This window comes from Mustela nigripes, chromosome 14 (genome assembly GCF_022355385.1).
Source record: "Mustela nigripes isolate SB6536 chromosome 14, MUSNIG.SB6536, whole genome shotgun sequence".
Taxonomy (NCBI): domain Eukaryota; kingdom Metazoa; phylum Chordata; class Mammalia; order Carnivora; family Mustelidae; genus Mustela; species Mustela nigripes.
This window is the reverse complement of record NC_081570.1, coordinates 89097717-89118281: the sequence shown is the minus strand read 5'-3', so window position 1 is coordinate 89118281 and position 20565 is coordinate 89097717.

Sequence of the window (20565 nt, the reverse complement as noted above, 5' to 3'; positions counted from 1 at the left end):
CTGATAGTATTTTAGGTTTTGTGTGCCATGGAATGTCTGTCACAAATACCCAACTCTGCTCTTGTAATGCAAAACAAACAGACAAACAGAAAACCCCAAGAAAACCATAAGCAATAGGTACACAGATGATCCAATAAAGCTATTTACAAAAATGGTTGAAGGGCCTCAAATGGCATGCAGGCTATATTTTGCTGATTTTGATCTAGGTGACTGATCAGGAAGTTGACATTGGAAATATATCCCCTGGGTACCTGGAATTTCAGAACAGGAAGTATATAGTCTTTATATCTAAAAGAGAGATGAGTTGACTATAAAACGCTTGACCCATTCTTTTGTTTTATTTTATTTTATTTTATTTTATTTTATTTTTAAAGATTTTATTTATTTATTTGACAGACAGAGATCACAACTAGGCAGAGAGGCAGGCAGAGAGGGAGAGAGGAGGAAGCAAGCTCGCCGCTGAGCAGAGAGCCGGATGTGGGGCTCGATCCCAGGACCCTGAGATCATGACCTGAGCTGAAGGCAGAGGCTTTAACCCACTGAGCCACCCAGGTGCCCCTGACCCATTCTTTTAATGACCTTCTTAGAAGTAGGTCTCTACTCTCTACAGACATTAAAAGTTGTGAGAACTGTAATATCAGCTTGATCTTATAATTTATTCCTAAAGGGAAACTCTTTCAAGAGCTTACTAAAACTTGGACAGTACACAAGATAGAAGCCAGAAACTGACTCAGGACAACCAGAGTGTATGGTTGTTCTCCTTAAAGTAACTAGAAATTGATCTTTTACTGTGATGGCCAAGTAATTTTTATCTTTTTATTGAAAAAGTTATTTTATATGTATAAAGATAGGCTGCAGTTTTGGGTCAATTTTTACAGGAATACTCTGTGTGTGTGTGTATGTATGTGTGAGTGTGTGTGTGTGTGTGTGTGTGTAAAATGTGTTAATTGTACATGAACAGTCTCTAGTATTTTAGGAATTATCTTTTGTTTATATTTTTGAATACTCATTCTGTTCCAGTGTTTTGGTTATATTTTTTTCAGGGATTTGAAATGAGTATGTTGCATTATTTTGGTGGGTTTTCTCTATCGATTGTTTTCTTTCTATGTCTTTCTATAATCTTTTGATACTATTTGTCATTCATTTTTGTCACAGTTTCCATTTTAACCTTCATGTACTTCATTGTATATCTTTTGTATCTAGATTCATTTTGTTCTGCCAAGTTCATCTCATCTGCTCTATGATCATTCTTCATAGTTATAATTTGCCTCATTAAGGTAATAAAAAAGCATTGGATATGTGGGTCACAAATTTATTGTGTCATATTCTTCTGGGTGAATTTCTCTTCATCTTCAGGAATACCTTGCTGCTTTTTAAAATTTATTTTCCTTCTTTCTCTTCTGCATTTTTTTTCTTATTAATAGTATCTTTGAATAACAATAGTCTTCATGCTTTTTTTTGTCATTTATTTCTAAGGTGGATCTTCCCATATTAGCAATAATAAAGAATTCTGAAATTCTGAGATGTGTGTGAAGGACCAGTGTTGACTGCTCAGTTTTTCTGTGATCTCACAGGCTCCCTCCTGTGTAGATAAAATAAGAGATATTTTCTTCACTAATGGTGCTTCCATGTGGCCAAGATTCTCAGATCCTAACCTAAATCAGGATTGCTTTTACCAAGGGTTTTGAATCTTCTCACATGCTTCACCATTGACCAATGGACATCAGAGGATACTATCCTGCTTTCAAAGGAGTAACTCTCTTTAAAAAAAAAAAAAAAAAAAGTAGCTTCTTAAATATGCCACCTCTGTACTTCTGAGGCACTTTGTGCATTTGTTCCCACTCTCTCTCTAGCTCTAGCTTTATTTCTCTCTCCTTTGTTTATTCAATACTGTAACCAAACCGATGTGTCTGTTCCTTGGTTGAGTTACAGACAGAGACTACACCAGACTACACAAAATAAACTTTATTTGCAACTTATATAAGGAAATCAGGGGGACTAACTTCCAAAGCTGTGACTTCCTGAGCAGGAATGAGTGGGTTCCTTTAGGAAAGGATGTTTAAGTTTAGGATGAATATTCAGAAAGAGGAGTTTTGTCATCACAAGTAAAGGCAGGCGTAAAGCTGCACAGGTAAACCTAGAAAACAGGCCTGTATGTTCTGTTAATGAAACTTGTATTCCTTCTAGCGTGAAGACTTTAACATTATAAGGAAGCAGAGGAACTGTTGCACAAGGGAGAAGGGCTTTGGGTGTGCTCCAAGGCCAGTATAAACTGGATGGGGTCTTTGATTTCTTATCTTAGGTAAGGAATGCAGGGTCTTGCTTACTTTTGAAACAGAACTAGTCATTTTACCACTGATTTATTGCTTCTGATATGGTTAGGCTATTTCCTGGCCTGGTAGAGACAATTTTTGCATTTCCTTTATTCTTAAAATCATTTTGCATTTCTTTGTGATTCTGACATCTAGTAAGTTCTGCAAGATGTGTACTTGGGCCCCCAGAGCTTGTAAGGCATTGGTCAAGGAAAATAGCTGGGGGCTTAAAATGACTTCTCTTCTTTTTCTGGGACCCTTAATTCTTCCTGCTTCAAAAACCATACCCCTTGCCTGTTTGTAGTCAATCATGTTCATAAGCAATTCACACTCAAGGTTGAGCCACTTCTTACTGGATGTGAATATTTGGTATAATTTCTAAGATCTGCCCTATGTCCGGCCCAGTCTCACTGAATCTATTTATACCTAGTCAGGTTTCTCTGGCAATTCTGCTGTATTTAGGTATTCTTAGCTACATACATGTAGGGTACTCGTCCTTGTTAGCTATTTTTAAAAATGTCCCTGAGTCCCAAAAAATGTGTTTTGAGAGATAGTAATATATATCTATACTAATATCTCTCTCTCTCTCTATATATATATATATATATAGAGAGAGAGACATTAAATATACATATATATATATATTTAAAGTCTCTGTCCCTGGTTCCTGGTGCAGAGCTCTTAAAACCCTTGGAATTTCCTAAGTGATAACAGCACTAGGAGCAACTTTTCTTCTAATGTTTGGTCTTTCACCCTAGTTCAAGATCCCTCGGTGATAAGAGTGTCTTTTGTTCTAATGAAATGACTTTGGGTGGGGCCCTGGATAAGGACTAGACATCAAAAAGATCAAACCATAATTAGAAGCTTGGAACTTTTAGCTCTACCCCCATCTTCCAGAGAGGGTTGAGGGGCTGGAAATTAAGTAATGACTGATCATTCCTACATGAAGAAGCCTGCATAAAAATCCCCAAAGTATGGGATTCAGAGAGCTTCCAGCTTGGTGAACACAACCACGATAGGAGGGATTTGCACCTCCACCCTACAGGACAGAAGCTCCAGTGCCCTGAAACCACCCAGACCCTGTGTTTATAGATCTCTTCATCTGGATATTCATCTTTATCCTTTGTTGCATCCTTTAATACACTGATCAATGTAGGGATGTATTTCCCTGAGTTCTGTGAGCCCTTCTAGCAAATTAATCAAACCTGAGGAGGAACTCGTAGGAACCTCTGGTTTATAGCCCGTTGGTCAGAAACATAGGTAGCAAACCAGATTTAGAACTGGCCTTTGAACTGAGGGACTGAGACCTTAACCAGTGTGAGCTGATATTATCTTCAGAATGAGATGAATTGTAGAATACCCAGCTGGAGTCTGAGAATTGCTTCGTGTGCTCCCTGCACCCCCTCCAATTGGAGTATTTTTATTAGGGATTCCTGCCACCATATTAACATATAAAACAATCTGGATGTTGGCAGAGAAATGTAGATTTTACTATACAAAGATAAGTCTCCAATCACAGGTAACATGGCCCCCATATCTCTAGTATTTCAATGAAATCACCTTTTGAATTCTTCTGAGTTGTCTTTACAAATATTAGACAAACCACAAAATATATTCCAAATACATAATATTTTACAGTATGTTCCAAGCACAGACAGAAATACATGACACTTTACCTACATTTTTTTCAAGATCCAACTTGCATTAGCAAATTGGAAAATTAGCAACCCACCTGACATACTTGGTGATGAAAAGTGAAGTGTTCTGTATGAGTAGTAAAGGAAACACACAGGAGGTGAAAACTGAAGGTTGTATTTTACTTAATTATTTTTTTTTCAATGAAGATTTGCGAGGGTTTTTTGTTTGTTCAATTGTTTTAAGTTTCTTCATTGCACATTCTGGCTTTGGAAAAAAGCAGTCTCAATTTGGAACTAGGATGTTGCAATGCATTTATCAGAAAGGGGAATCATTCCTCTTTGTATCCTACAAATCTATAATAGTTTATCTATTTTAAGACATATTTTTTACATTTCAATATATCTAAAATATGGATGCATCTTATACTTGGCAATATCTTAAATACTTGTAAGCACTTATTTTTTTATTCATTGTTGACATATGAAATGAGATTTTTTTGCCTTAGATTCAGTATAATACAATAAGCAGAAATTTTGTAAATTTACAATAAATATTGAATGAATGAACCAATAAATGAATGAAAAATTTAGTTCCAATGAACTTTACAAAAATCCCTTCAGGGTTTGTTTGCTGTAAATACCCATATTTAAGAGCTGAGTAAACAAAAAGTAATCCTGATATCACAGTTAAAGTCTATCTCATGAAAATATGAAAATAAAATCATCTGACTTTAAATAGGAAGAGACAAACTATACTTTGGCTTTTTTTTTTCTTTTTTCTTTTCTTTTTCTTTTTCTTTTTTTTTTTTTTAATAACTAGAGGGTGTTAAAAGGAAAACCATGGACCCAAATGGTGTCACTTAAACCAAATCCCCAAACTGGGGTTTGATACCAAGTTGCAGTTTCAACCTTCCCCAGAAATGTAATCTTAACTGCTCAGTCAAAAATTTTCTGGTAAGCACTGATGAGGTGCTCTGTCATATGGGTCCTCTAGATCCAAACCCTGGCATCTTCCCCTGCTTTTGCTCTTTCCCCACCCCCAAGGAATATGAAGTAATCTGGATGAGGCTCCCTGCACTTCTCCCTAAAGAAAAATGTCAATGCCTGAAACAATTATTTCTTTTCTTTTGCTAATGGTTCCTCACTCTACCATCTTTCCTATAAAAACATATTTTGCTTAACTCCTGGGAGCATCTCTCTACTTGCTAGGTGGGATGCTGCCCAATTTATGAATTATTTAATAATGCCAATTAGATCTTTAAGTTTACTCAGTTGAATTTTTGGTTTTTGATGGACACAACAGAGTGTTTGGAGTTCTGTCAATGAAGATCATGCTCCATTCTCCCGAAATTTGCAGCATGAAAATAACACTCCCTTAACTCAGATAAAAATATGAAAATATGAGCATCAGAATCACTGATGTGGAAACAGTTCTCCCAAAAGTAAAAACCAAATTAATATAGGGTTATTATTACACACACATACACACTTCCTTAAATGAAACAGGGGAATAAAACAGAATAATGCAATTCAAACCAGTCCACATTCACGAGGATTGAAGAAAAGAGAAGTAAAAAGGTAAAGATCCGTGGGACTAAACTCTCAATGCTAGCCCAGACCATCTACCACGGAAGGCGATATTCCTAAATAGCCTTTACCTGGTCCACTTTTACTTTAAACAAAGTTATTGAGGGTAGGGTGAAGAGATGGAACTGATGTCATAACTTAGTGAGACTATGTTTTGGCCACTACCAATTTTCTGGCTTCTTGGACACCCTGTCCCTCTCCTCTCTGCGGTCTGGTAAAATTGTCCAATCTTCAGTTCCCAGAAAGCATCACGTTCTCACATGTCTTAGTGTCACTGACTGAGCTGTGTATTCTGAAATGCTTACACCTTCTCTCCCTACCCTCTCCTTGCCCCATCAGTCAATGACTCTGCATTCCTCTGTCTTTCGTTTGAGATCAAGAGTCATTCCCAATACCAGAAGTACTCTTTCAGACACTGTCCCTGGTCCTCTGGAGTAGTACTCTCTCATTCAGGTCACTTTGTCATATATACTAGAAGAGAGGTGAATAAGGATATTGATGAAACTGAAGTATCAGAATTTCTTACTTTCTGGAACTCCTTCCAGTTTCCTTTATATGAGACTTGTATTTTACATTATTTTCCTCAAAAAGTTCACCCAATTCTACTAGTTTCAGTCCTTGTGACACCTCGATCTATTCATGCCCTCAGAGGTTCATCATTTTCTTCAGACTGCATCTTTACTGCTATTATTTCATATCTGTCTCCCAGAGAGTGAGAATTCCGCCTCTTTGTAGTCATCGTTTTATCCTAAGGGCCTGAAACAGTGCCTTGCCTAACAGGGATGTCGAGTAAATATTTTCTGGATGAATGAGCATCACTTTAGATAATGATCTTTCTTCTCTCCTATACACAGTTTTCAATTTAGTCACAAGGATCATAGGCACAGATATACTGTGTTCTTCCAAATATATTTCCTGTAGAATTGGGAGGTAAAGCAGCTTATGACTATTCAGCATAACATTGCATTAGAGATAACATTTGTTGTCGAGGCAGGATTACTCTGAGATACATGTATTTGTAAACCTTTTACAGCAAGTAAGATGTATTTCTTCAGAGATCCTTTCCTTAATAGGATTTCAGGTCGCTTTTGGAAGCAGCTAAAATAAATTGCTTTTAAACATGTGAGTCATATCACATTAAAAGGGGTTATGAATCAATAACCACCATATATACCCTCACCTTATAATAGAATTAATCCTGGATTAAAAAGAGGAATCCTTTTCTGATCTTCCCTCCAACCCACTTTCCCTCCTCTTCTTAAAAATATGAGCTTTTCAAATGACATATGACTAGAAAAATCCATTATAAGCGTCCACTGTTTTGCCTGCTCTAAAGTAATTGGGTTCTGCATTAATAACCCTCACTTCACAATCTCTCATAAGCTCAGTTTAAATGCCTGTGCCTTAAATAAGATTGCTTATTTTATGAAGGAATGTTTGATGGTCCAAATGCTCTGTGTTTCATCATATGGAATAAAGAGTTGGTACTAGATAAAGTTGTAGAGAAGGTCTGTCACATTTGTCCTCAACGTTCCTTTTCCACTCCCCCAGCTTCCTACTGTCAGTAGAGAGACTATTTGGCTTGGGAGCCATCAATTCAAGAGATGCCTACCTACCAAGATGTAAGTAAACTCAGAATCTAATGGAGAGGACAGCCATATAACCAGATAACTGCAACTCAGTGTAATTAGTTCTACTTGAGACTTCAAATTTATATATGAAATCATGGAGGAAGACAGGAAGGAAAATTTAACAAGTCAGACTATTTAGGAAAAGCTTAACAGATCAGAAATGAAAATGATTTTTCAAATGTTTTGAAAGATGAACTTCCTCTCTATTGGAGAAATGAGTGAGAGAGCATTTTGACAGGACAAGCAGGGCCATTTCAGGAATGATGAGTTCAGTCACTAAAGAAAATTATAAAACTGAAAATGAGGGAGTTACCAGGTTATAAAAGGCCTTTCAACACCTGTCGAGGAGCTTAGATATCTGCATACAACAGGCTGGGGAACTAAGCTGAAAAACAAAACAAAAACAAAACAAAAAACAAAAAAAGGAGAAGAAATGTTTTGGGGCACCTGGGTGGTTCAGCTGGTTAAGTGTCTGCCTTTGGCTCAGGTCCTGATCCTGGGGTCCTGGTATTGAGTCCCATATCAGGCTCTCTGTTCAGCAGGGAGTCTGCTTCTCCCTCTCCTGCCCCTCGTTCATACACACTCTCTCTCTCTCAAATAAACAAAATGTCTAAAAAAGAGAGAAATGTTTTATTTACTCATTAATTAATTTTTTATGAAGGAGCATATGATAGTTAGGCAGAGAATATACTTAAATGATGAAACCCATGTTGCAATATTCCAGGTAAGACACGAGGAGGCCTGAACTAACATGGGCTCTCAGAATGCAAAGGAGAAGCAGAGTGCAAATATATTTATGGTGGTGTGCTGGTAAATGTTTAACTAGCTCAAGGCAATACCTGATTTGTACCATTTGGCAGCTTCTGTGCTATACAAATGCCCCCAGCACGGCCAATTTAAAACTACCTTATCAACCTCAGACTGAATTATCACTGAATGCAGACCTGGGAAGAGGCGCGCACTATCAGCTCTCCTGAGTGCACACCGGCTGGCTCCCAACACAGCACTAAATATGTCTGAGGTACAGTCAATAAAAGGTGGAGGTGGGTGGAATGCAGTATGTGATGGGGGAAAAAAAAAACACAAAACCTTGTTATAAAAACCCCAGATTTCCAGCTTGGAAAAGTAAGCATGTCAGTATTTTATGGCTTGTGTGCTATTCTCAGACAGCTTCGTTCTCTTCTAAAAAATAGGAACAATATTAATAAGCCTTGCTAAAAGAAATCTTTCACGTAAATACTTGTGTTTTAATGGACATCCTCAAGAGACATAGTATCTGAACTTAGAGGTATATAAATAATAGTTTGAGGGACTTCAGTACAGGGCATCTGTTGATAGTAGCTAAACTGTATTGCGGTCATGATGTCTTGGAAGCATCCATTTTGTGCAACCCAGTGGCCTGTCTGTCCCTGAAAAGACACTAGCTCCTCCATCGAGCCGTGATCAAGAGAACCGCCACAGAGTCACAAGTAAATGTAAATTCCTGATACTGACCTTTCGAACGATGCCCTTATGATGAGCGTTCTCCCCAGTCTCCTTGGGCCTTTCCCTTATGAGACCCTTAGATAAAATCTTCCAGAAAGCTTAACAAAACCTATTTTTTGTTTGAATTGACACATCTAACCTTAGCCTGGGAACCCCCGGGCACTCACACAAGGACCCTAATACAGGCATTCACTGCAGGTCCTGCTGTACCCTCTATCTGCCCATGGCCTTGACTCTCCACGTGGTCACTCCAAGTATGCCTGTACTATCTCCAGGGCCTGTGAGTAATCCAGCTCTCTATTTCACTTCCCTTTTGCTATATAACACCCTGACATCATGGGCTTTACTTAATAAATGTTCATTTAACAAAGTCACAGCAATACCAGGTGAGGAATGTTTGGTGTTGAGTATAAAAGAATGTAGCCACACTCAATTATTTAACACAATCCCCAAGCCAGCCATTTCTAGTTATCAAGGATATTAATCAAGGTTAAAAGAAGCTTCCTTTACTTTAGGCCTTTTCAAAGATTTTAATATGTTAATTTACTTTGTAAAGCAAAAGCAGGAATAGACACAGAATTTTCCAAAATTAATTCGGAAAAGATTCTGTTTTTACTGTGTGTCTTGAAGGGCCAGTATTCTGGTAAGAATTGATGTAGGCTAGTTTTTCTGTTAATTGAATCAGCATTCTCTGCATTATTTGTTCCAAAATTAACAACCTTACTTAACTATAAATCATGAGTTAGTATGCTTTCATTAAACTAGTCTAACCAACGATAAAAATTTGGATACTGAGCCCATATATTTTCTTTCAAGTCTACATGGAAACCAGTAGATGGGCTTATAATTTGAACTATTACTACTTATAAAATATTGTTTGATATCCTAAAGCTCATATTGCTACCACAAAAGTACATCCTCCAAGAGAGCTTGAGAGAAGTCAACTGATGAAGATATTTTTCTCCCCAGACCTGATTTAGAAGGTACATACCTTCAAAATCAGGTGATTAAATGAGATACATGAAAACTGACTCTATCATTGAGTCTAAAACTGTATCATTGACAATTACCTAGTACAGCATCTTAGGGAATCATATTTTTATCCAAGGATGTGTGAAACATGGAGTATAAAAAAGGAGTTTTCAGGTGCCATATTTTTCTGGATAGAAAATAATAAGAGCAAAGAAATAGTAATTGTTACCAGGGACAAACTAAGTGATTTGTTAACATTTTCTCTTTTAATTCCATAACAACCTGGTCAGCTGTATTACTGTCTGCATTTTTCATATGAAGAAATTTAATTTGAAGAATTTAAATACTTGTTATATAAATCAATTTCTGTCAGGATCCTAAATGATAATGTTCTTAGTTGCTGTATTCTATATAAGCACTTATCAAAGGCAAAAAACAACAACAACAACAACAAACAAATTAACTCTGCATTCTTCTCTATATGACAATCTGGACAGCCAACCAAGAATACACATTCTACAAGAGAAAGTTGAAAACTTTTTTAATAAATGGATGAATATCCTAACATTTTTCAGCCCAAGCAATTTTTTTCTTGCCTGTCCAGTTCTTCCTCTTGACACATTTCTTTTTACCTCAGCGATGCTGTGAATTCTGTGCTTCTTATGGATGTATAGATCTTACTTTGATTGTTACTTCTTTTTTGTTGACTATTATAGTTTTCCTATTATCTTTTCTTGTCTTCCTTTTCTCGGCCCTTATTAAACTTACCTCATGACTGCTATATGTGTTGTTTGTTTTTATTTTTCAAAATTCTCTTGGGGGGAGACTTTGAAAATATTCAAAACAACAAAACACCATGTACCTTAAAGGTGGTCAAATATATAAACCTAAAGGAAATGACTCTGCCTTGAATAAAGCCAAGCAAGGTCAACTATGAACATATTCCAGAAGTACCAGTCAACAATGTTCAAAAAAGGCAAGTGTCTCCTAACTACATTCATCATAAATGAGATTATGAAAATTATGTTTTATTATTAACGTTTGCTAATTGTTCAAAAATAAAACATAAAAACACCTGCCACTTGGTAGTAATGCTTTATAGCCAACTTAAATTTGAAGAATTATTTGCCTAGTCTATAAACAGAAGAGTGTACATTTCTAGTATTTATAAATTCAGGTCTCCACTCCTGTTATCCAGATAATTAAAGGCAAACCCTGCTATGGGATTTAGAACATATTTGACACTAAGCTTTCATGAGATTTAATAAATTCAACAAAACTTATTAATTTCCTTAAAAAACTGAAATGTAGATTTAAATGGTTACTTTTTGATCCAGATGGTATGTACCATTTAAAAGAAGGCAGATAGAATTAAAATGTTACATATTTCCTGCTATACTTCCTGCTCTTCAAAGACATGGGTTGCTGCAATCCTTACTTGTACCTCAAGCATACAGTAGACCCACAGTCAACTCGCTATACCTGCTTGTTTCTGAAACAACTACTGTATAGTCAAAACGAACATTGGTGAGGTATATATAAAGAATGGTCATGGATATATAAAGAATACAGACCCTGAAGTGAGACAGAACACAATAGTCAGTCCCATGTGTTCTAGGGGACATTTTATTTTATTATTTATATTTTTAAAGATTTATTTATTTATTTTAGAGTGGGGGGGGGTGTAAGAGGTGCAAATGCAGGGGAAGAGAGAATCCCAAGAGGACTACCTCCTGAGTGTAGAGTTCAAGGCAGGGTCTTGATCTTATAACCTCAAGATCATGCATGACATGAGTGGAATGCTTAACCAGTTGAATGCTTTAACAGTTGAATGCTTAACCAAGAACACCACACAGGCACTGCTATGGTACATTTTAAATAACATCAATAGGCAACGCTGATTTCACATTTTTTGTCTGTATTTATTGATTTCTGTCAGTGGCAGTTCCCATGGTAATTACAAAGTACAGAATAAAATTTTGAGTACGACTTGGAGAACCATGACAGTTTAGGAGACTTTCCATTCTAAATAAGCAATTTGTCAGTGAAGTGACCTTTACCTGGCTCTTTTATGTTATTTTATAGTTTGCTTTTTAAAAATCAACTCACCTAAAAGCAGTGTCATATTTGTTTTTGTTTTTTTTTTAAGATTTTATTTATTTATTTGACAGAGAGAAATCACAAGTAGATGGAGAGGCAGGCAGAGAGAGAGAGGGAGGGAAGCAGGCTCCCTGCCGAGCAGAGAGCCCAATGCGGGACTCGATCCCAGGACCCTGAGATCATGACCTGAGCCGAAGGCAGCGGCTTAACCCACTGAGCCACCCAGGCGCCCCAGTGTCATATTTGTTTTTCAAGAAGAATCTATCTTTTCTTGGCCAGAACATTATCTACAACTTCTAATCTTGAAAGCTATCAAGAAAGTAAGACAATGAAAATAACTATATGGTAGGCATGGGCTAGATGTCATAGATATGACATTCTGAATTTTGTAACATAGTTACTTCATTATTTTAGTCATATTCAAAATCCCTTCTGATCACAGAACAACACAACAAACCACATCCCAAATAAGGGACTGCATACAGTCAGTGATAGGATTAATGAGAAAATTATTCTTGGAATAAAAATCTATGCATTGTATTAAAATAGCATAAAGGCAAGTACTATTTTTACTACATCTTTGTAGGGTGACCAACACTATCGGATGTTTTCATGTCTAAAATCATAGCCGTAAATTTTATTGGTCAGTGCTTGGTGCATAGTGCCATTAACTAGGCCCACAGGCCATCCTGCCTCAATAGTTAGGGTATTCATCCTGCCAGTAGCTAAGTAGGAGCCTGTGGATATGTCCAAGCATCCAATCCACACTGCCAGCACATTGCTTCACAAACCATCAAGGACTGTCATTACTCTGCTACAAAACATATTTCCATAAGGGTGCTTTTAAAAATAGACATTCACAATAGAAATTTGACTTTTAAATTAGTTGATGTCTAATAACTACCTGCAGGATGATCCATGCTATTGTATCAATGAAGTATTCATAACTCTCTGTAAACATTGCAGGAAAAAAAGAATCAAGATTATACCTTACCCATTTGTCTGTAGCCCTTGACATTGTCATTTTGCCTAAAGACATTCCTGCAGGGGACAATGGAGACACACCAATCTACCTATTTTCTCCAGAAAAAGCCTTCCAGGCAGAGGTTTCTGCTCAGCACATTCATTACCTTTTAATTGCTTCTAAATTGCATTGTGACCTGTGGCATCAATAGCCAAATCTATCTAACTGAAACTAGCACAAAATGGGCATGTGTGCTGCGGAAGGCTTTCACCTTCATTGGCAGATGTGTGTGTTGCTGGAATGATTGTGCAGCTGCACCTGTTATTATAAAACCAGGAAAGGCATAGTAAAAGAAAGAGGCAAATACACTGCTAGGGAAAACAGCTAAATAATAAAAGGAGATAACTTGTATCTGAACATTTGTCACATATACATAGTTAAATACGGACTATGTCAAAAAATAAACACTTTGAACTGTTGAATAAGATTTTTTACAATGTCAGATATCCCATATGTCAGAAAAAGCTGGGAAAGTTACTACAGAATTAAGCATTGCATATAATATTTTAAGCTATGGACAAAAAAAATCTACCAAGAGAACAGGTAAGTGTGACTATTTTAAGCCGGGCCACGATAAGCACAATGCCATAAACCGAACTAACTACCATGTCAACCACTGTGAGACTCAGGAATACAAATTATCGTCCCCTTGGGAGATTTACTGAAACTTATTTCACCATCACTTGTAATGTATACAGCCCATCCCATCTTCCAAAAAGTGCAACCAGAAAGCTCATGTACCTAAGTTTCTGAAGAAAAGTGCCATAATTCAGAACCTTAAGTGGAGCTTTCAATTCACCTTACCATTTGACATTTCTTTTATATATCCATTTTATAGTTCAGTAAAATAAAATAAAAATTCGGACAGGAAGGGAATTAACTCATTTTCCCCTTTCTGTTCTTAAGGTTGCTCTTTGTCCCAATTTAACTTTTCAGTTTTTTTGTTTTTTTTTGTTTTTTTTTCTTAAGGAAAGGTGTTGGAAATATAACTGCTTCCCCAATGAGACAAGCTGCCTATCCAGGCCATCCAAAGCCTTGCACACCAGGCCCAACAGGAATTTAGTGGTGCTGTGCTGAGCTGGTCAGCGAGGGTAGCAAGTTCAATATTGTCATTGGCATCACATGGAGAAGTTTAAATGCAACACCCCTGATCTTAAAATCGTGATGTATGCAATGGTTTAGGAAGATAAGAAGCAGCAGCAAGCCCAGGGCATTATGTTAGAAACGAAGAAGGACCATGGAAACGACCTGTGATCATCAGCCAATGAAGTAGGAGGATAATGAAGAGAGTGAGATTTTGGAGGCTAAGTAAAGACAGACTTTAAGAAGTTATGACCTATGCTGCAGGTAGGCCATATAACCCAGAGATTGTGAATTAATCATTGAATCCTGCAAAATCTAAGTTACCAATGATCTTTGATAAAAACCTGTTGGTGGTGGGCAGGAGGCCAGAGGCCATTTAGGAAAGAATGGGGAGACAAACTAGACAATGAGTACAGAGAACTCTTTCAAGATGCTTTCAAGGAAAGAAAAGCAAGTGCTTTGAATAGTAGTTGCAGGGGGTGTGGGTCAAGGGATGATTTTTCTTTAAGATGAGAAATAGATCATTTGAGTAATAGTGAGCATAAGATAGTTGTAAGAGAAAAAAAAAAAAAAACCTGATGATGTGGAGACATTAAGGAGGAAAATTCTAGGAATGTTCTGGAGTGGAAAGGAAGTGCAGGGATCCAGGACACAAATCGGGGGTTCTCCATATTTTGGAGCAAGGCCAGTTCAACAGTGGGAATGAGGAAGAGGTAGATCACATGCGTGCAGAAGCAGGTTGAGATTGCTGACAGGAGGGTGTAGAAGTGCTCTGATTTCTACTCCTTTTCCCAGGGAAACAAGAAGCAAGATTGGTAACTGAATGTGGACAGGAAGGAAGGTATGCTCGATGCCATGTTTGAGGGGGAAAGCAAAATAAAGAAATAGTTGTCTCAGAGCCTGAGAGTGAAATGGCGTGGACAGATGTAAGACCAGCACTGGGGAAACTGAAGTTCCCACATATGTTAAGTTGTCAAGAATTCAAAATGTGTCGAGCATTATGGTTGTGTGTTTTCCATGGCTAGACCCGGCTTCTAGGGTGTCGGGGAAAGGCAGTAAAGCTGGATTTAATCAGGATTGATATTTTTTCCTCTTGAGTATGATAGAGAGAGAGTGCCGGGAAATAAGGACTGTATGTGAGATAACGATTGTGCTGTGGGACCGTGGAATCTAAATGGAGTGAGGAGGGAGAGCAGAGCGTAAGGAGTTGAGAGAGACTGAAAAGCATAAAGAATAATAAACAGCAAGTCCCAGTGATGCTAAAGACTTGTGAGACAAATGTAAACTGGAAAGATAAGAGGCTGCTGTTAGACATCAGGAAGCTTGAAAATATGATTATTAAGAGAGGGCACCTGGGTGGCTTGGTTAAGAGACCCCCTTCAGCTAAGGTCATGATCCCAGTGTCTTGGGATCAAGCCCCACATCAAGCTCCCTGCTCTGCAGGGGAGCCTGCTTCTTCCTTTCCCTCTGCCTGCCACTCCCCCTGCTTATGCTCTGTCTCTCTGTCAAATAAATAAAATCTTAAAAAAAAAAAAAATTGCAAGGTGAGCACTGATTCAGAACATTGATGTTCAGTCAGTTAAGCCTCTGCCTATTGGTTTTGGCTTAGGACATGATCTCAGAGTCCTGAGACTGGGCTCCCTTTTGGGCCCTGTGCTCAGTGTGGAGTTTGTCTTAGACTCTCTCCCTTTCTCTTTGTCCCTCCCCACCTCTGCTTTCTCTCTCAAATAAAGTCTTTTTTTTTTTTTTAAGATTTTATTTATTTATTTGACAGACAGAGATCACAAGTAGGCAGAGAGGCAGGCAGAGAGAGAGGAGGAAGCAGGCTCCCTGCTGAGGAGAGAGTCCAATGCGGGGCTCGATTCCGGGACCCTGAGATCATGACCTGAGCCGAAGGCAGCGGCTTAACCCACTGAGCCACCCAGGTGCCCCTCAAATAAAGTCTTAAAAGAAAAAAAATTATGTCTATATTATGAATATAAGAATAAATGACTAAACTAGAAAGTAGGTATAAAATAAGGTCTTCTGGCAGAATTTGAAAACATTACTGAGCCTCCGTCTTTCCTCATATAACACTGGAATAAAGATAATAGTAATACTATCTACTTAAAAAAGTTTTGTGAGGATTAAATTAGTAAATACTGTGTCTTAGTCACTCTGTAAGAACATCGTATCGGCCTTTCTTTCCTGTCTTACATGATTATTTTCCTATCCCAACATTAACTGATATATACATTGATTTATTTTTCTTATTAAAACTAAATAAACTCCATATGAAAAGGCTATATTCTGTATAAGTCCAACTTTATGACCTTCTAGAAAAGCAAAGCTATGAAGACATTTAAAAGCCCAGGGGTTGGAAGGAAGGGAGAGATAAATAGGTAGAGCTCAGATGTTGTTTAGGGCCATGAAACTACTCTGTGATACTATCATGATGGATATACCATTAATACATTTGACCAAATTCATAGAATAGACAACACAAGGAGTGAATCCTAATGTGAATTATGAACCATGGGTGATTATTAGGTTTTAGTGTAGGCTCATCAATTGTAATAAATGTACCGTTCTTGGGGGGGTGAGGGGCTGTTGATAATAGCGGCAGCTGTGCACAGGTGGGGTCAGGGAGCACACGGGAAATCTCTATACATTGTGCTCAATATTGCTTTGAACCTAACATTGCTCAAAAATAAAGCCTCTGAAAACCACGTCTTGACCACTTCTCCCTTTGGCTGAAATGCAGCTTGACTAGTATTTTTATGGCTAGTTCATCTTTTTTTTTTTCCTTTATTGAAATAATTTTTCATTTCACTTTTGAGCAAAACAATCCATAGCATAGTTGTTTATATGGGTTGTCTCCAAACACTCCCTTCATTTTCTTTCTTAAACCAACTCCAGATAGAGGTTCTTTTTCCACCAAGTCATCAATAAATCCATTATTCTTGACCTAACAGCAGTTCATTCATCTCTTAAATATTTTCTTTTTTGGATTCCTGGACATACGTCATCTTTGTCTTCCTCTTATTTTTCTGGTTGTATACCTTCAGGCTCTTTGCTAAATTCTGTTTCCCCCCTTATCTCGAATACTGAAATGCCCTGGACTTCAGTACATGTTCCTCTCCCCTTTTCTATCTATACGCACAACCGTCTAGCCACATGTTTTAGGTTCTGTCCTTAGGCTACTGACTCCTATATTTACATCTCTTGTCCAGTTTCCATTCTTGAGCTTCAGTTATTGTAACTAGTTCTGTTCTCAAAACTTAAAGCACACCTCATTTAATGACAACTCCACTCCCTTGAAAGTGGCTGAAGCCAAAAATCTTAAGATCACCTTGGATTTCATTTTTTCTCACATTTTGCTTCCAAATCAATACAGACCCTTGTTGTATTTGCCTTAAAAATATGCCCCAAATGATTCTTCCTGGCTGTGAAGAGGCAGCTTATATCACAAAACAACCCTCCCTATAAGAATAGCTAAAAACTTAACAAAATAAAACACACACACATACACACACACACATACACACACACACACCCCGCACTTATCGCAGGCATCAGAGAAAAACTGATTCAGCTAGAATCTGCTGGTGGAGCAAAGATCCCCAGGAAAAGTGTTAGGAGTCAGTTGGACAGTTAAATAGTCAGGGCCAGCGTCCCCAGCAAGAAAATATGGAGTCAGAACAGCTAAAATAAAAAGCACTGAAGTCCTGCTTTACAGGTGAGATAGGACCGCAATGACATTCTGCTCCTCAGCCTTTGCAGTAATATCTTTTGCAAAACATCCTGAAAGAATACAATTCACTACAAAAACATCTGTCAATATCACGGGCAAAGGGAAGATAAGACATAAGCCTTTAGATGTCAGCAAAAAAAGACCATCAATGCGCACACATTAACATAATAGGTACGTAGATACCTAACCAAAGCCCTTATTGGCATGACTCTGCACACTTTGATTACTTAAGACAGTTCTGCAAAAGAGCTAGTAAAAACCCCTAAACTTAGAAACTCCAGGGGCAATCCACTGTTCCCCTCCCTCTCCAGGAGCTTTATACTCTTGCTCAATAAACTTTGCTTTGTGCCCACCGCTCTTTGCCTGCTCTATCTCTTCACTCTTCCAAGTGTCATGACCAAGAAACTGAGCACTAAGAGGCAAAAAATCTTGTAAAGAAAGGAGACATTACATCCTCCCTCAAGGAATTTGCCAATTTAAAATCAACAAGGGGCTAAGGTAACAAACAAACAATTGGCAATTTCATGGGTCTATGGGAGAGAAGCATAAACTTGTTTAGGGCTCACCAATTATGAGATAACTTTAGAAACATTTTATTATTATATGAAAGTCCCAAAGGAACTCTAGGAGTAAAGGCAAATTGGAAAGACAAGCTCTTCAGCCTCAAATCATTTCAAATCTTGTTGTATCAAAGTTATCTAACTCCCCTCTGCCTGACAAATCCTTAAGACATTACATTTATTTTCAAGGAAGATACTGTCATTGTGAATCTCTGCAATTTTTCAAATGCAATATCCAGAATTTAGCCAGAACTTAACAGGTTTACCAAAAAGTAAAAACAAAAACAAAAAACAAGCGGGCACAGCGAGAGAGAGAGAGAGAGAGAGAGAATGGAGAATTTCACCAGGAATGGAATCTGTACTGAAATTTAAACGTATATTCTGGAACAGAAAATGATAATAAATTTAACCACGCATTTGACACATAACCAACCTGGTAACTGAACTTTAGGTGAGTAGAAACGTTCAGTGTAAATGTCATGAGCACATGAAGGAGCACATGCGAGTTGCGTCTTTCCACGACGTCCGCTTCCTTCAATCCTAAAGCGATGTTGAGCCGCAACTATAGGGCAGGTTCCGGATTCCGAACTCAATGACGCTTCACCCTGTGATTAAACTTGGCGCTTACACAGCAGACAGAACAGGACAGAATGCAAAGCACACAATAAACAAGCGAACAGAAGGGAGGGTAGGAAGTTGAGGAACCAAAGGCGAAGTCAGTTTTGGGGGCGCAGTTGAGATAAGGCGTCGGTCCGGTCCCGTCCGCTCCGGTTCGGGTCCGCTCTCGTCACTTACTGCTTCTGACGTTCAAGCGCGAAGGTTCTCAGCTCTGTTGGGAGATGCCCCCGGGGCAGAGCCTTTGGCGGCAGCTGCCTCTTGTAATGGTCCGACATAGAGGGGTCAGGTCTAGAGTCTGCTGTCCGAATCCTCCTTTTTTAAAGGGATTTAATAGGTTTTGTGTCCCCGCCCACCTCTTCTGGTTCTCCTTGTCAGTTCTGGGGTGTCTGCTGATGCTGGTCCCGTGATATCTCATAGCTTGTGTCATTGCTTGACACAGGCCCCTGCTTGACAGGAGCGACTCCATCTTTCTCTCTACAGTGAAACACAGCTTGGGGAGATAAAAAAGTATGAGAAACACCCAGTATGTGAGACATGAGTAAAGAGTGTAACATATGTGTCATTTTGGTCTTTGGATAGGATGAGTAAGAGAAGAGGCAGGACAACACAAGAAAAATGACAGAATTCTTACAACTGGTTAAAAAAAAAAAAAATCAAACTCCAAATTCAGGAAGCTCTCCAAAACAAGAGGTTACCAAACAACAACAACAACAACAACAACAAAAAATGCAAAAAGAAAAAACAAAGGCAAATCCTATTAAGCAGGAGTAAAACTAGAAGCTAACTTTTCTTTTTTTTTTAATTTTTTCAATTTATTTATTTTCAGAAAAACAGTATTCATTATTTTTTCACCACACCCAGTGCTCCATGAAATCCATGCCCTCTCTAATACCCACCACCTGGTACCCCAACCTCCCACACCCCCGCCACTTCAATCCCCTCAGATTGTTTTTCAGAGCCCATAGTCTCTCATGATTCACCTCCCCTTCCAATTTACCCCAACTCCCTTCTCCTCTCTAACACCCCTTGTCCTCCATGATATTTGTTATGCTCCACAAATAAGTGAAACCATATGATAATTGACTCTCTCTGCTTGACTTATTTCACTCAGCATAATCTCTTCCAGTCCCATCCATGTTGCTACAAAAGTTGGGTATTCATCCTTTCTGATGGAGGCATAATACTCCATAGTGTATATGGACCACATCTTCCTTATCCATTCATCCGTTGAAGGGCATCTTGGTTCTTTCCATAGTTTGGCGACCATGGCCATTGCTGCTATAAACATTGGGATACAGATGGCCCTTCTTTTCATGACATCTGTATCTTTGGAGTAAATACCCAGGAGTGCAATGGCAGGGTCATAGGGAAGTTCTATTTTTAATTTCTTGAGGAATCTCCACACTGTTCTCCAAAGAGGCTGCACCAACTTACATTCCCACCAACAGTGGAAGAGGGTTCCCCTTTCTCCACATCCTCTCCAACACATGTTGTTTCCTGTTTTGTTAATTTTGGCCATTCTAACTGCTGTAAGGTGATATCTCAATGTGGTTTTAATTTGAATCTCCCTGAGGGCTAATGATGATGAACATTTTTTCATGTGTCTGATAGCCATTTGTATGTCTTGATGGGAGAAGAGTCTGTTCATATCTTCTTCCCATTTTTTGATATGTTTGCCTGTTTCGTGTGTGCTGACTATGAGGAGTTCATTATAGATCCTGGATATCAACCTTTTGTCTGCATTGTCATTTGCAAATATCTTCTCCCATTCCATTCAAAAGGAACACAGAAACAGAAAAAATAGAACAAATTCTTTAAAGATA